Raw genomic sequence first — 17,898 nt, 5'->3', positions numbered from 1 at the left:
CCCTGTATTGACATACATGATTTCATATGAGTGATTGGGACTTCTTTAATGTGAGGGCGCATGGGTTGTGTTGCTAGCTGCTTACTTGTTTGGGTAGTGTAACTTGTACTTATGCATGGTTGTTTGTTGCTAATGTAATACCATATCTTGATTCATATATGTCACATTTTTGTGCTTCATTGATACACACAATTGGTTTTGAAGTGTTAAAATAGGAGGGGGTAATATTTTTGAGCTTAAAGATGATGATTGACTGCCATAGATAGCTTAGCTTTCTCCTAGTTAAGCATAGTTCTTTTGTTTGTTATGTTGTGTTGCTTAAGAAAATGCAAACATTCTAAGTTGAGGGTTCTGATGTGCTATGGTTTCATAACTCTTTCGATGCTTAAAACGATGAAAATATGTAAGTTACTTAGGTCTTTTTGTTAGATATAATGTGTTTTGTATTGTGTTTTGTAGGAAACCAGGTTTTGGAGCTGAAAAGGAGAAAAGATGAGAAAATTGAAGATTTTGGGACACCTGCGTGGGTACCTATACCCCATAGGTACTACCCACGTCAAGTAGGTGTTAGAATATGCTCCAGAAAATTGAAGTTTAGAGATTTAGAAGCTGAAGATTTTAGTTTATCACGTACGGAGGACTACCTATGGGTCGTAGGTACCTACAACCATGTAGGTGTCAGAAACATGAAGTTCAAAGAGTTCTCAGAAGTTTTGGGTTTGGAGCACTTATGGTGGGACATTATTTAGGATTGGTTTCCTATGGTTTCCTTGTATTCTATAAATACCCTTTTGACATTTTTTGGTTAGTTTTATGCACTCTTATTACTTACAAATATATATTTGATTCCAAGATTCAATTTTGATTTTGGGATTGGTTTGTTCTTATTTTTGGTTGAATTATTAATCTGAGAGTTTAGGTTTGATTCGTTAATTATTGTGAGATTGATTTCATGCTTTAAATTATGAATTTCATTAATTGTTTCACGATGATGAGTAGTTAAATACCTTAGCTAGGGTTTTGGGAACCCTGGCTGATTAACAAAGTAGGGGAAGTGCAACATTGTCTCAAACAGATATTCTTGCATGTATTGTGATCATCTTCAATTTAATAGATTTATTAGTGGTTGCAAATGTTAGGATTCCAACCTATATTCACTACTTGCTTTACAAGAGAGGTAGAGAGTAGGAAAATAAGATCACAATAGTAATTTGAAGTTAATTTCTAAAATAAGATAAACATTTTCATCTACTTAAGGTAATTATCTTTATCTAATTAGGATCTAGGATAAGGGTTAGTAAAGCGACACGCTGAGACTAAAAAGGTAAAGAGTTAAATTTACCAGTCAGTCCACAAGAAAATTGGTGATACATAACTTAACATATTCTGTATACAAGATATTGGGTTGTTCAACAGAACACGATAAACCTGTAGAATCGAGAAGCCATGGGGAACACAGTCCTAGTGTTCGTTTCAGATTGATTACAACCAAAGCATTCCATATCTTGTTACTATTCATAGATTATAATAACAAACCCCCTATTTACTTTTCTGTACTGCCCATTGATTTCAGCAAAGTTGAGAGACAGATCCACATATTCCCTGTGGACTTGACCCCAACTTGAGTTGGGTTTACTATATATTGCTTCGACCACTTTGCCTTTAATTGGAGGTACAGTTTGGGTGACGACCCAACCTGGCTCAAATCTAAAATGCTAGACCCTATACCTAATACTTGAGACTTATCTAAAAGCACTCAAACCAAAATTTCTCTCAAATCCGATCACACTCAAGCAAGAAAAAAACATTTTTGATCTATGTTGCAAACATACCTGTGTTTTCAATTTGAAATTAAAATAATAAAAAATTTGTAAGTTAAAGTAAAACTATCATCTTTTTATTATTATTCATTAATGGGAATAACTTTTTGATGCATAAATTGTGCATGAGTATGAGCACTTGAGTTTGTATGAGTATAAGAATAATAGGGAAGTCTTGAGTACCCACATTGTTAATATTTTGGTCAATGAGAGTCGAATTAAGTCAAATTAGGGTCAAATTCTAAGTGTGACATCTGTCAAGTGTTAGTGAACTCCGCGACACATCCTATGATTGTGGTATCTACATACGATTGTAGGTTGGCTCATTGTGGGGTCTCAATTCAGATCTTACAAGTGCTCATCCTATGAGAACATCCCATGATATTCCTCTTTAGGTATGATCATGGTATGTACTCTCCTAACATGACAACATTCAGTACTTTACTTATAATCTTACAATTAGAAGGTACGACCATATCTTCATGGTACGATCATAAAATCAAATCATCTGAGGACATGTCTTTTCAGTACTTTTGGGGAACCTTTCCAATGACAAAAAGGAATGATCATGACTTTATTTCATAATCATATAAAGGCTCATATGATATAATTACTGAACCTATTAAACTTTTTAAAATTAATACTAACATTTTCTCATATAGGTTTATGGCATAAGAGGCACAAAGAAAGCTACAAAAGGAGATTTTCAAAAGGAGGGCACCCAAGGACATCTCCAACCTTGGAGAGTAAGTTGAACAGCTCAAATAGGACTGAGGTGATCTTCTACACTAGTTTCACAGAAGAACAACACTCCCTTCAGACCATGAGGGCTAAGGAAAAAAAAGGGAACAAGCCAAGGCCATGACATCTATGACCTTGGTTGAGTTCGTAACCCTGATAAACCTTCGACGGTCTGAAAAGGGAAGGGACCAAGGGGTTTAAAATAAGAATGCTAAAGAAAAGAGTTCCTTGAAGAAGGAGGATGAGTCTTACCTCAAATCCTTCAAGGGTGGTGTTGTTGTCTACCTCAAAGGAGCATGGGTCTGAGATGTTCGATAGTCCCAAACTCTAGGGACTATTATAGTGATGGGGTATCAGTAACAGATGAGGGGAACAAGAGGATCTATCAAAAAGAACAATAGTTCCTACAAGAGTCCCTCCAAAAATTTTAGCATTGGTTTAGGGATTTGAGCGGTATGAGTTGGTATGGATGACAAGACTCTAATGGAACTATGTGTTGGAATTGGTGTATAAGTTTTATGCTAACTATGTAGACATGTTGAATAATTCGAAACCTTCAAGAAAGGATAAGGACATGAAAAAAAAACCCAGACTCAACACTATACGGGTCTGGGACACTGATGTAAATATCTCTATCAGGGTTATCTATAGAGCATTTTTTAGAGACAAATTTGAGTCAACTGAGAAGACTCTGGAGTATGACTTTCAAATGAATAATTTAAATAGGGTCAAGATGTTAGTATGGCTAATAAGATGATGCAATATAGGTGGTTGGTGGGCCACATTGCAAAAATGGGAGAAAATGCCCCATGGATCAATGGGTCCACAATCTAAAAGAACAGTCTAAAGTTTACTGCCAAAGTCTAGTGGTCAGTGGTCAGGGATCGGATCGCACCCACAGCCAATGATAATATAGTGGGTGCGACCAATTCTTGTTTGGTAACTGCATTTACTCCTGGAATAGAGTTAAATATGCCATGGATCATTGTGGAGGAGATACAATACAGGGAGCTCCAGTTTAGCACCACATTACCTTTCCCCAATCTCGTTACTCGATTGATGAGGAGTGTATAGATCTCTACTATTAGTGTAGCGGATCAGGTGACTCAGCCAACTAAGGTTTCTAACATGTCATTGAGAAAGGATATATGTAACCCAATTTCCCCAACAAAAGGTCTTGAGATACCAGATGTAGTTGGGGGTGCCCCAGCTAGTGACTTACTAGCGTCTGATGTTGGTTCCTCTTCATATTTTGCACTGCCATCATTTATTCACAGTCAGTTATTAATTCTAGTAGATTGTACATTGATTTCAACTTCACAGTTAGAAGAGATCATGTGAAGCCTACTTTTACACGATGTCAGGATCAAGAAGTTAGAGGTTGGGTTAAGCCTTTTGATAGTGATAAAATTCAGGGTATTATTAGGACAATACAAACCCGAAGATAAGTTTAAGAGTCGAATGACGGCTAGGATAGATGCAATATAGGAACAAGATCTAACTGATATTAGGGAAAACCTGACTAAGCTTAAGGAAGTGGTCAGGGTATTAACTGAGAGGGTTAATGATGTACCTCCTCCACCACCACCAATACCTTTACTGATATCTCTTACGATAGATGTGGACTCAGTGATTCCTAAATTTTACACTCCTACCTTGATATTAAGAAGATAAATATTGAGTATATGGGTAGAGATTTGGAGTTGAGAAAGCAGAAGAGAGATGTTGAGACTTCTTGAGAGAAAATAAGAAAGTCGGATAACAAGAAGAAAATAAAAAAGACAATTGGGAAAACCTATAAGGTGGTACTTTTAGAGGGATATGAGATACCACCTACCATAAAGGTGGTTGCAATAACTGGCATGGAGATTTCCCTCAATTTAAGTACTTTGAGTGCACTGGCTGCTACCGATGCCAACTTATATGAATGCCACGGCCATAGCCAAGGCCACTGAAGTTTAAGATACTATTAGGGACACACCTACATCCCTATGTTATCAGAGTTCGACCGAATCCTAGAGCACCACAGGTATGTCTCTTATCCTAGTTTTTCAATATCAATAATCTCATACAATGGGGACATTGCAAGATTTCTAAGTTGAGGTGGGGGTATACCACATCCTAGGATTTTTATTGTCATGTTTTTCCCTCGGATGTGCTATCATAGTTAGAATCGTCATGCTTAGGAGCTTTAAATATTTTTATTATTGATTTGTTGTTTTCTTTGTAACTTAGAGTAAGTTAAGAAAACTTGGTACAGTCATGTTTAATAAAGTATGAGAACCTATTTTTGAATGTTTTCAAAATAATACCCCCTCTAAAATTTGTTTTCTGATGTTGTGTGTTTGCATGTACTAGGTTGTAACTAGTGTTAGGATCTTGATATGTCATTAGTATTGGTAATAGGATAACCTAACCAACCTTGTATAAACTAAGTAGGTAGTAACATAGATAAAAGTCCCGATTCATGAGTGAATAAGGTTTCTACCTAGTCAATGTGTGTGTGCAATCTAGAACTTGTCCAATTAGTCTCACTAAAAAAATGTAGGACAGGAGGTTAAAAAAGGATCATAGGTCGTGTTTGACCACTATAGCCTAAATGACCTACCAAATGATCATGTATCCCTTGGACCCAAACTTTCATCCTTAACAAGCCTTTTCTTTGAACTTCTCGGTTCACTTTTCCAATTTTTACAATGAACCTTCTTTGGCTCTGGTCTCTCCTTGGAAACTATGTAACTAACTCAGGTCTATCACCTAAGTTGAGGGTAGCTATTAAATATGGATTAGTAGAGAGTGGGCATGAAGGATTAGTAGTGAAAGAAAAAAGGAGTCAGTCATGGTATGTGCAAAAGAAAAAAGAAAGGACAAAAAAGAAGGAAAAAAAAAATATATATATATATATATATAAATATAGTAAGTTGTGAAAATAAAACTGCACTCAAGATCCAAAAAGAAATACAAATGTGAAAAGGGGAGAATAATGCGAGAAAGTAGGAAAGCAGAGCCAAAAGTAGTATAGTTCCAAGGAGGATTAAGTCACTGTACCCAAATATACCATATATGTCCTAAAGCCTACATACAAGCCTTGAAAAGACCTATGGTGATCCTAACTCAACTGTTCAAAAATTAAGCATAGAAAATAAGGGCAAGTCTATGTATCAGATACACACAGCTTGACTTCATTGTGAGAGTGAGAGATTTGATTCATTCTGAGTTAAAAAATTCATCTTATCTACTGAGTAATTAGGGGACTTCTTTGATGTGAGGGTATAGGCATTGTAGTCTAGTTGTTGCTTATTTTGATAGTGTATTGGTCTATGTGTTAGGTTGCCTATTCATAATATACTTCCAGGTCCTAATTCCTCTATGTTAGATTATGTGTTTTGCTTACACGCTATAGTAGGTGAGTTTTGCTAAAAGTAGAGGGTGTTGAAAATGTTTATATTGCATGTGTGAAAACTGGTATTATAAAAGTGACTGCCATAGTAATCTTGATTTTGGTCTAGGTTAAGTGTCTTAGTGAGTCTCATTTGTTTTATTTTGCCTGAGGACATACAAACTTTCTAAGTTAAGGGTGTTGATTTACGTTACTTGAGACACTTAAAATGAGCAATAACTACATGTACAAGGCTATGTTTATGTGGATACAATGATTTTTTGGCATTTGCAGGATAAAAAGGCTCGGAAAAGAAAAAGTGTTGATTATTGGACAACAAGGGCATCAGATGATCAAATACACCACCATGGGATCTAACCAAGGTTGTCGTAGCATGATACAGATGAGTCTTAGGTATTGCTCAGATGTAAAGTTCCCAAGATCGTACATCAATCACATAATTCATACATCTAATCATGGGAAGGATGAATAGAAATAGGTTTGTAGAAGTTATAGGAAGAAAATCATATGGAAGTATCCCAAGATCGTACATTAAAGAAACGATCATAGCATGAGGTTATGGGTAGAAAGTTCAAATTTGTAAGTATCAAAGGTTGAAGTATATGATTATCAAATGACAACATAGTACGATAGTATGTTGATACAATAATGTCATACTGAGAATCATACTACTGGAGGTCTAAAGAAGAGAATCCATGAGTCAAATTACAAGTACCAGAGGACGATCATGGGTTCTAACCACGATCGTACTTTTCTATTGTCTGAGACAACCGATACTGTATTCCTATTTTATTTAGGAGAGGATTTGATCTATCTATAAATGGTCTCATAGGGTTATTTTTACGAAGTTACACACTACTCTAAATTTTACAACATTATATTGTGAGATTCCAAAGCATATTCTTAGAGTTTGCGAACATCATTTTTGGGGTTTTAATTCTAGTTAAGATTTTGGGGTTTTATTATTATTCAAAGTTCAAAAGAACGTTTTCATCTATAAATTCTTCACGTGTTCTTGCAATCATGAATAGCTAAAAACCACAATTAGGGTTGTGGAAACCATGATGAATTAATGAAATGGGTTAAGTGTGAAGCAATTCTAGATAGGTGTGCTTGCATGTATTGATGTTTCCTTCATTTCTAATAAATGCATACATTAGTAACTCTCTAAACTTGAGAAAAAGAGAAGTATAGATTAGGAAAAGAAAATAACAACAATGATTTGAAGCTATCAACTTTCATCCAATAACTTGAGCTATAACAGGGACAGTTAATCTGAAATTAAGAATAAGAGTGAGTAGTGCGACACTCGGAGTCTAAGAGTAAAAGAGTGAAATTCATCTAATCAAGGTCAAGAGACGTTTGGATAAACCTATCTTATTATATTTTGCATGCAACACATCGAAAAAGTTTGCTAGAACGAGAAACTCGTGTAGTTATAATGTAATGCCCTGAATCTGGTACTCAGAATGCAACATGGTTTTCACAACCTCGAAGGACCGAAAGCTAACCCATGACTGATGTTTGTAACTGAGCACTAAATAATACATTGTAAATATGCAAAATATAAGCTGTAAGTCCATAAGGTTCACAACTGAACTAATAATAAATATAAAATAATGTTTTTGGTGGGGCATAACAATACCCAAAACTGAAATAAAACTATATAAAATATGTTGTAGTCTGAAAGCCTATAAACTATCTGAAAATTGTGGAGTTGATGGGACATTCCCTAACTAACTCTGAACTGCTGAAATAATAAACTAATAAAATAATCATGCTATCCTCGAATGACGAGGACTCACTGCTATTCTGGCTACTAAACGTCTGATGTACTAAGGATGCTTGGAAGGTTGTGCTTCTAAACCTACGATATAAAATACCATAGCGTAAATGCGTCAGTACTTTGAATGTACTGGTATGCAAGTGAGGTATGATGAATATAATGGTTCATATGCATGAACAATACTAACTGACAGAATAATATGAATATGAGAATACATACACGAATACGTAATTATAACTGAGATCATGATAACGCTGACTCATGAATTCTAATAACATGGATTTATCGATATCTGAGTACTGATGCGGGGATACTGAATGACTAAGTCTATTGATTACTTAGGAATTTATATCATATTACTGATAAAGGAATGACTATTTCTGACAGTTCTGATTATGAAGAACTAGTCTGATTGACTATATCTGACAGTCCTAAAATTGAATACTAACAACATAAATTTCATATAATTAATATACTATTAACTGGGTTCGTGATAACATGATTATTGAGTCTGAATACTGATAACATAAGTAACTATATCTGACAGTCCTAATACTGATAGAACTAGATAGGTTCTGCACTGTACTGAGTGACTGTATATCTGACAGTCTTGAAATCTATAGAACTATCTGAGTTCTATTATTGAGACTAAGACTGAAACTGAGACTGTGGGAGGTAATCATCTACTGACATGCCCCAAATCTGAACTGATGGGGTCCAACCTGTAACCTCAGCTGGAAGGGTGCCAGTACCGTGCCACGGGTAAAGACAAGTTATGAGTAAACCCTCTCTGACAGGGAGCTCTTCCGTCAACCCCTTCTGTAAGGAAAACTAAAGGAGATGTATAGTCCCTAGATTCGTAGGGGTATATCTCAACCTACACTAGCTATGTAGTTCTAGAACATAGGGATTGCTACTAAGGATCACAGCCTCTACTGGCTGACAGTGTGTGTCCTCATCCCTGGGTTCACTCGGTGCTGAGTCCTACTCCCAACTGAATAGATACTGAACAGACTAACTGAATAGATACTAATGGTATTGTTAAGCAGAGCTAAACTGAGTTCACTAAGTTTTGTTGACTGACAGAATGCTGCTAAGATCTAAGAACTGACGAAGAGTACTGAAGTTACTAAGATTTCTAAGAATACTAAGGTTATCGAGATTATTGAGTACTGATATTACTGACACCAATGAGGTCACTGAGATTACTGAGTAGGACTAGACTGATACTGAATTTACTGAGTTTTCTTGAGTCATGAGACTGACTGAATTCTAAGTATCATGGCTTGACTGAGAGTTTCATAAAAACATGACACTAGCTCTAGGTACACAGCTAAATTGTTGGGTACAATTACCCCCAAGACTCGATAGCATGAAACTGATAGGACATGACACTTCTTGAACATATAACCAATATCAACAATTCATAATACATTAATTTTGGGATTTCATGAAGCACATGGTTATCATAGTCTTATACATGAATGGAATTACATATAAACATGTCATACTTTCATCAACCTAATCTCATGGACATTCCATCAACCATTCATAATGCACACAATATCATGGAAGTCATTCTTAGTCATAGGGTAAAGGTCATTCTTAGTCATAGGGTAAAGCATACACTTATAATTTAGGTCACAATTAAGCTATAATGCATAATTTCTATTCTCTTAGGCATTTTATCAAACACCTAAGATGCATGAATTAGGGCATAGGCATGACCATCAAATTAATACAAAAAAACTCCATATTTTAACTAAATTTCACATGTTTCAAACCACATACTAGCATAGGTTCATGAACAACACATAAAGATTCTAACTTGGGAATCATACAACCATAATCACATGAACATAATCAACCCACAACAAAATATTCACAATACAAGATTTAAAACTTGATTATTGGGCTTCACTTCATGGATGAAAGGAATCCATGAATGAATACTGTGCATACCTTAGTTCTTGATTCTATTAAGATTGATGGAGAGATTCTTGAATTTGAGTCTTGGATTTGAATCCCTAATTTAAAACCCTAGCTTGTTCTTGAGAGAAACAATATATTTTGGGTGAAATATGGATGAATCACGTGTTATTAGGTATATATAGGGGTGAGAAATTGACCCTTTTAACTCCTGGACGCGTATTTCAATTTTGTGGAAATTTTCCAACCTGGACCCCTGGCACGACGCGGCACTATCGCGTCATGTCACTGGAATTTGACAACTCTGAATTTGAGCCTTGGCGCGATGTGCCATAATCGAGGAGGCTCACTGGATTTTGATGATTTCCATTTTGGCTGGCTCCGCGATGCGTTGATGGCTCAGGTGGCATACTGTCTTACTAAAATGGCTCTAACTCTTCACCCGGATGTCAGATTTGGGCGAATTTTGTATCGATGGAAAGCTTATTCAATTTGCCACATGATAAAAAGTGAAAATATTTAAAATACCATATGTATAAAAGTGTATTCATCTTTAAAAAAATTCTTTAACATTTCTGGTTAAGCTAGGTAAAAGTATAGGGTATTACAATATCTCTTTCTTGGGAATATTCATCCTTGAATAAGACTGGTTTAGATGGGAGAAATGATAAGCTAAAGTACATACTGAACATGAACATCTGAAACATGACTACCTGACTGACATTACTGAGATTCATACTGAGCATGCATATCTGATGCATAATTTTATGACTGAGCTGATACATAAATGCATGACTGAGAGTTCTAATAAGATGATCATGCATATCTGATGTGTGAATACATGACTAAATTAAATCATGAACATGCAACTGAATATGTAAGGGTAAAGATACCAAGTTTGAAATAAAAACTGAGCATAGAACTGAATACCACATTTGTAACTGAAACCTGAACATGAAACTGGATAAGCTTAAGAAACGCTATTACCTTGGGCTGAGTCTAATACTAATTGCCAAATATGCATGAGCAGAAATATGAGAATGTAACTAGGCCTGGAACATGATACATGAGCTGAATATCGTGATCTGAACTAAATACCTTGAATACGTGGCATACGACCGAGATTGGATCTAGAGGATCAACCTATGGGTTCCACTACTCCAAACTAGATTCGTTATGAGAAAAGAGCGGAATGTTTATGTCATGGAAGTTTTAGGGAATTATAGTGTATCTCCCCCTTGGGATACTAGGTCCCTAGAATAATACTGACTTGACTGCAATACTGAGAAAAACTGGGATGATACACAGGGCACCAACGAACTGAATCGTGATTGGGCATGGATTTATGAAAACTGTATTACTTAAAATTACGAGATCAAGCGTATGAAATGATTCAGAAACATTCTATAACTGAGGTACTAAAATACTAATGACTGAGTAACTGATATCTAAATGCTATGGTCAGGTAATCCTAAAATTGAACTGAGTTTCTGATCTGGCTGAACTAGGACTGGGACTAATATTGTAGCCAAAACGATAATTGAGACTATAACCATAACTAAGACTGTAACTGGGACTGAATGCTGGTTTTCTATAAATGAGGTTTATAATTGTACGGGACCACTGAATTCTGATGGCTAAACAACTGATAGCTGAAAGCCATGGTTCTATAGGACTATTTAAGTCCTTTACTGGATACTGACTACTGAATGACGCTGTAACTGAGGCCTGCAAAATAGAACATTAAAACTATGGATTCATTAAGGTATCTAAACTAATATTATACTTGACATAATCTGAGTTTGACTGAACCCTAAGAGTGAATTCATGAATTATGTGGGCTAAGCATACTGTAAAGAATGACATGAGTGCATGAGTCATGAGCTGTATGACCTGAGTCTAATGTTTCTGTACTCATAAAACTTTATTCATAACACAGAGTAAGCCGAAACTCCTTATACTAGGAATTTAAATCACACACTATTTATATGGAAAATGCAAAAATATAAGTTGGGTTCATGGAATTGTGACATGAAGCATGCATAAGTATCGGGAGGGTTGAAGTACAAAACTTCGCATTACGATAGGAATAGGTCAGTAATCACCTTCCCTTATTGATTTCCTACACATACTAGTATTACTACTAGAACCTGAAGGCCTGGATTTCTGAGATATCATAACTAGATAGTTACTGCATGTCTGACGGGCTATGTTAGACCAACTCACTAGGGTAGAGACTAGAAAAGGTCCTGTTAACATTTGGTTGGACTTTAAAGTTGACTGCCATACAAGGAGTTACAAAAAAAAACTCCTAAATCTGAAGAAGCGAGAACATGTAAATAAAGGATCTATAACATACCCGTGGTTACATCAGGAGGACTTTCCTGATCCTATCGGTACTGTAGTGCATAGAGTCTATTTAGTTGTTGCCCACAGCGCTGGAATTAGTACCCTGCTGATTTGGGCGACTGGACTGAGCTGAAGGACAACCATGTTGACTTAGAGGAATGGGTTTAGGATAGTCTTAGACCTTATAACCTGACTCGCCATATCCAAAACAACACATTAATGTCGGCTCTACACACACCCTTATGATGCTTACCACACTCTTCGAAAAGTGTATGAGTAAAAACCCTGCTCTCACTACCCTAGGCCTTTGATCCTAATTCCCTATCTCTACGGTCATTTCTGAACTTTGGTACTAATGCACTAGCTGAAGAGTGAACTGGGGATGAATAGTTTTGACACAACTAAAAATGATTGCCACCCTGACTGACAAAACTATAACTACCTATTCTGGCCCTCTTATTTTCTCTCTCCTTCTTCTTAAGTTTCTTCTTCTCAATCTGCTGAGCATGGACCATAAGCCTAGATATGTCCATCTCCTTAATCAACATCCCAGTTCTGCACTCTTTAACCATTTTACCTGATATCCCAGACACAAACTTATTCATTTTGGATCTACTGTCTGCTACTACATGGGGAGCGTACCTGGCTAACTGAGTAAACTTGAGGGAATACTCTTTTACGTTCATGCTACCTTGTCTGAGGTTGATGAACTCTAATACTTTGGCTTCTTTCTGCTCTAGGGAAAAGAATCTATATAAGAAGGTTGTAGCAAACTCTTCCCACTCTATGGGCTCTACATCTATACCCCTGTCTACCTTCTACTACTTGAACAACATATGGGCTATATCTTGTAGCTGATAAGAGGCTAACTCTGCACTCTCATTGAAAGTCACTCCTATGATGCTGTGACTTTATGAACCTAGTCGAGGAATTCCTATGGATTCTCTTTGGACTTAGAACCTAAGAATAAAGGAGGATTCATTCAAATGAAGTCTCACATCCTGCCTGCAGCTGAATTGGCGACTAGGTTGGCCAAAATAGCAGTTGGCCATTCATTTTGAGCTGTGACTGAATTGGATAGAGTAGTGAATACGGTCCTAAATTATGCATGAGAGACATGCTCATCCAGAGGATCTGCCTGAACGGGCTAAGGTGTTGACTGATTTCTCGTTCTCCTTTCGTTAGTCCCTTTGAGATGCATGTTCTGTAAATGAAAGGGAGAATGGATTAGACTAGGAGAAAATTTTGAGCTTATGCTCACTGGCACAACATGAATACTGGAAGAAGAAAAACTATTCCTAAAATATCTCATAGCCTCCTGCACATAAGTGTGGTGCACAATATGCCCATGCACAAGACTCTACTAGATGTGGCTTTTCAGACTTCCTAGGACACTGTTGAACCTTAGGCTCTGATACCAAGTTTGTAATGCCTCTAATCTAGTACCCGAAATGCTACACGATGCTCATGAACCTAAAGGACCACAAGCTAACCCATGACTGATATCTGTAACTGAGCACTGAATAATACATTATAAATATGCAAAATATAAGCGGTAAGGCCATAAAGTTCAAAACTAAACTAATACTAAATATAAAACAATATCTGTAGTAGGGCATAATAATACCCAAAACTGAAATAAAACTGTATGAAACATGGTGTAGTCTGAAATAGGGTTGTTCAAAACCGAACTATATCCAATAAGCCACCCACAAAATTGATTTATTAGCTTATTGGTATAGGCTTATAGGATAAACGGTTGGTGAAAGGATTGAAATTTTTTAATTAATGGCTTATTGGAGTGGGGATGGATTATACAATTTCCTTATTGGATAAACTGTTAACCCATTAAGAATTACCATATATACTTATATTTTTAACCTAAATATATAATATACATATTAATTTATATTATTATAAAATATAAATTCAAATTTAATGGATCTATATTCTAACCTAAAGGCCCATTCCTAAATCCTAATTAACCCTTATATAATATAAAAATTAAATAGTAAAGTAACCAATGTAAAGAAGCAATACAACAGCGACTTCAAACCCTTAATCCTAATTAGTGTTTTTAGTAATGTGTTTGCATTAAGTAGAAATTTTGTATGTTCGATAAACCACCCGATAACCGCCAGATAATTATTTATCTGTTACCAAACCAACCAATATCTTATCGGTTGGCTAGTGGATTTGTATATATTAGAATTGATAACCGTTAAGCCAAATCTTTAAGTGTAATAATTCATCCAATCCGTCCGATAAGCAGCCCTAGTTTGAAAGCCTCTAAACTTTTTGAAAACTGTGGAGTTGATGGGATATGTCCCTAACTAACTCCGAACTACTGAAATATTAAAGTAATAAGATAATCATGCTATCCTTGAATGATGAGAACTCACTGATAGTCTGGCTGTTAAACGTATAATCTACTAAGGATGCTCGGGAGCTCGTGCTTCTAAACCTATGGTAAAAACACCATAGCGCAAATGCGTCAGTACTTTGAATGTACTGGTAGGCAAGTGAGGTAGGCTGAATGCAATGGTTCATATGCATGAACAATACTAATTGACTGAATAATATGAACGTGAGAATACATGCATAAATACGTAATTGTAACTGAGATCATAATAATGTTGACTCATGAATTCTGATAATGTGGATTTATCGATATCTGAGTACTGATACTGTGATACTAAATGACTAAGTCTAATGAGTACTGAGAAATTAATGACAACTGATAAAGAAATGACTGTTTCTGACAATTCTAATTATGAAGAACTGGTCCAATTAACTATATCTGACAATCCTGAAACTGAATATTGACAACATGAATTTCGTATCATTAATATACTATTAACTGGTTCGTGATAATATGATTACTGAGTCTGAATACTAATAACATGAAAGACTGTATCTGACAGTCTTGATACTGAGGGAATTAGCTGGGTTCCACACTATAGTAAGAGACCGTATCTGACAGTCCTAAAATCTGTAAAACTATCTGAGTTCTATTACGGAAATTGAGATTGTGGGAGGTAATTATCTAACTGACATACCTCGAATCTGAACTTGTGGGGTCCAATCTATAACCCCAGCCGGAAGGGTGTCAGTACCATACCACGGGTAAAGATAAGTTGTGAGTAAACCCTCTCTGACAAGGAGCTCTTTCATCAACCCCTCATATAAGAAAAACTCAAAGAAGATGTATAGTCCCTAGACTAGTAGGGGTACATCTCAACCTATGATGGCTACGTAGTTTTGGAACACAGGGATTGCTACTAAGGATCATACCCTCTACTGGCTAACAGTATGTGTCCTCATCCCTGGGTTCACTCGGTGTTGAATCCTACTCCCAACTAAATAGACACTGAACAAATTAATTGAATGTAACTAATACTAATGGTATTGTTTAGCAGAGCTAAACTGAGTTCACTAAGTTCTATTGACTGACAAAATACTACTGAGATCTGAGGACTGACGGAGAGTACTGAAGTTACTAAGATTTCTAGGAATACTGAGGTTACCAAGATTATTGAGTACTGATGTTACTGAGACCATTGAGGTCACTGAGATTACTGAGTAGGACTAGACTGATATTGAATTTACTGAGTTTTCCTGAGTCATGAGACTAACTAAATTCTAAGGATCATGGCTTGACTGAGAGTATCATGAAAACATGATACTAGCCCTAGTAACACAGCTAAATTATCGGGTACAAGTACCCCTAGGACTCAATAGCATGAAACTGACAGGACATGACACTTCTTGAACACATGACCGATATCAACAATTCATAATACATTAATTTGGGGATTTCATGATGCACATAGTTATCATAGTTTTGTACATGAATGGAATTGCATATAAACATGTCATACTTTCATCAACCTAATCTCATGGACATTCCCTCAACCATTCATAATGCACACAATATCAGGGAAGTCATTCTTAGTCATAGGGTAAATCATATACTTATAACTTGGGTCACAATTAACCAATAATGGATAATTTCTATTCTCTTAGGCATTTTATCAAACAACTAGGATGCATGACTTAGGGCATAGGAATGACCATCAAATTAATACAACAAAACTCCATATTTCAACTCAATTTCACATGTTTCAAACCACATACTAGCATAAGTTCATGAACAACACATACAGATTCCAACTTGGGAATCATACAACCATAATCACATGAACATAATCAACTCACTACAAAATATTCACAATACAAGATTTAAAACTTGATTCTTGGGCTTCATGGATGAAATTAATCGATGAATAAATATTTTTCATACCTTAGTTCTTGATTCTACCAAGATTGACGAAGAGATTCTTAAATTAAGTCTTGGATTCTAATCCCCAATTGAAAACCCTAGCCTGTTCTAGAGAGAAACTTGAGAGAAACAATATATTTTGGGTGAATTATGGTTGAATCATGTGTTATTGGGTATATATAGGGGTGATAAATTGACCCTTTTAACCCTTGGACGCAATTTTGTGAAAATTTCCCGACCTGGACCCCTAGCGCGACGCGGCGCTATCTCGTCGTGTCACTAGAATTTGACAGCTCTAAATTTGAGCCTTGGTACGATGCACCATAATTGCAGAGGCTCACAGGATATTGACGATTTCCATTTTGGCAGGCTCCGCGATTCGTTGATGGCTCAGGTGGCCCACTATTATACTAAAATGGCTCTAACCCTTCGCCCGAGTGTCGGATTTGGGCGAATTTGATATCGATGGAAATCTTATTCAATTTTCCATATGATAAAAAGTGAAAATATTGAAAATACCACATGTATAAAAGTGGATTCATATTTGAAACAAGTCTTTAACATTTTTGGGATGATTTTAAGCTAGGTAGAAGTACGGAGTATTACATCTAAAGTCATGGAAAACACAATCTAGTTTTTTCTCATATTAATTATAACTCCAAAAACCAATAATTGTTACTATTTCTCTTTTGTTTCTCAAAACCCCTTCTTTTACTTATTTTTTAATTACCTAGACAAACATTTAATCGGATTTTGTCCTATTCCCTGTGGCTTCGATCCCAACCTTGTTGAATTTTATATTTGATTAAGCAACTGCTTTATACTTTTTTTAAAGGTATAATTTGGCTGCATCATTACTTTAATACCTTATACTTTTTCTAGCTTAGTTTAGCTCCTAGAATGTCAAAGGTCAACTTCGAAATAAATAACTCTTGATACGTGTGAAATTTTCCAACGCTAGACCCACCAATGTGTAGATAATTGAATTACCTTTCCAACGATATCAATCTCGCCTCAATTTGATACTCATTTAAGAAGTTATGGAAATTTTAGTGAAAGCAGTAGATCACCGCGAAAAGAACCACATCCCAGTAAAGGATAAATTTACAGTTGTCCAATTTCCAGTGGAGAACTATGATTAGCCCACGTCATAAAGAAAATCTAGTTCCCATTCATTATTTTCCTGTATCTCATCATGATTAGCCTGTATCGCATTAAAATTTCTAATTGGACAGACACTACATCATGGTGGAGTGCAAAATGGCACTCGTCCTTTTCCAGTGATGCAATGCAATTTCACCATGTCGTCAGAGGCCAAAATAATGCTGGTCCTTTTTCCAGTGAGCCACCGCGATTGTACCACATCATGGTAGGGCCCAAAATTAGGATTTTCCAGTTCTAAGTTAAATTTTAAAGGGCAATATAGTCTTTTACCCAAGGCCTGAATCATGTAAAACATAGAATCTAGCCTATTCTAAGCATATTATGCATGTTTTTTATCAACTTTCTCTCAAATAAACCCTAGAACATCAAACTTTAAACCCCAAGAAATCCAACTTCCACCATTCTTTTTCCAAGATAACTCAAAATT

Source organism: Capsicum annuum, chromosome 3 (assembly GCF_002878395.1).
Source record: "Capsicum annuum cultivar UCD-10X-F1 chromosome 3, UCD10Xv1.1, whole genome shotgun sequence".
Taxonomy (NCBI): Eukaryota; Viridiplantae; Streptophyta; class Magnoliopsida; order Solanales; family Solanaceae; genus Capsicum; species Capsicum annuum.
Note: the sequence above shows the minus strand (reverse complement) of the source record.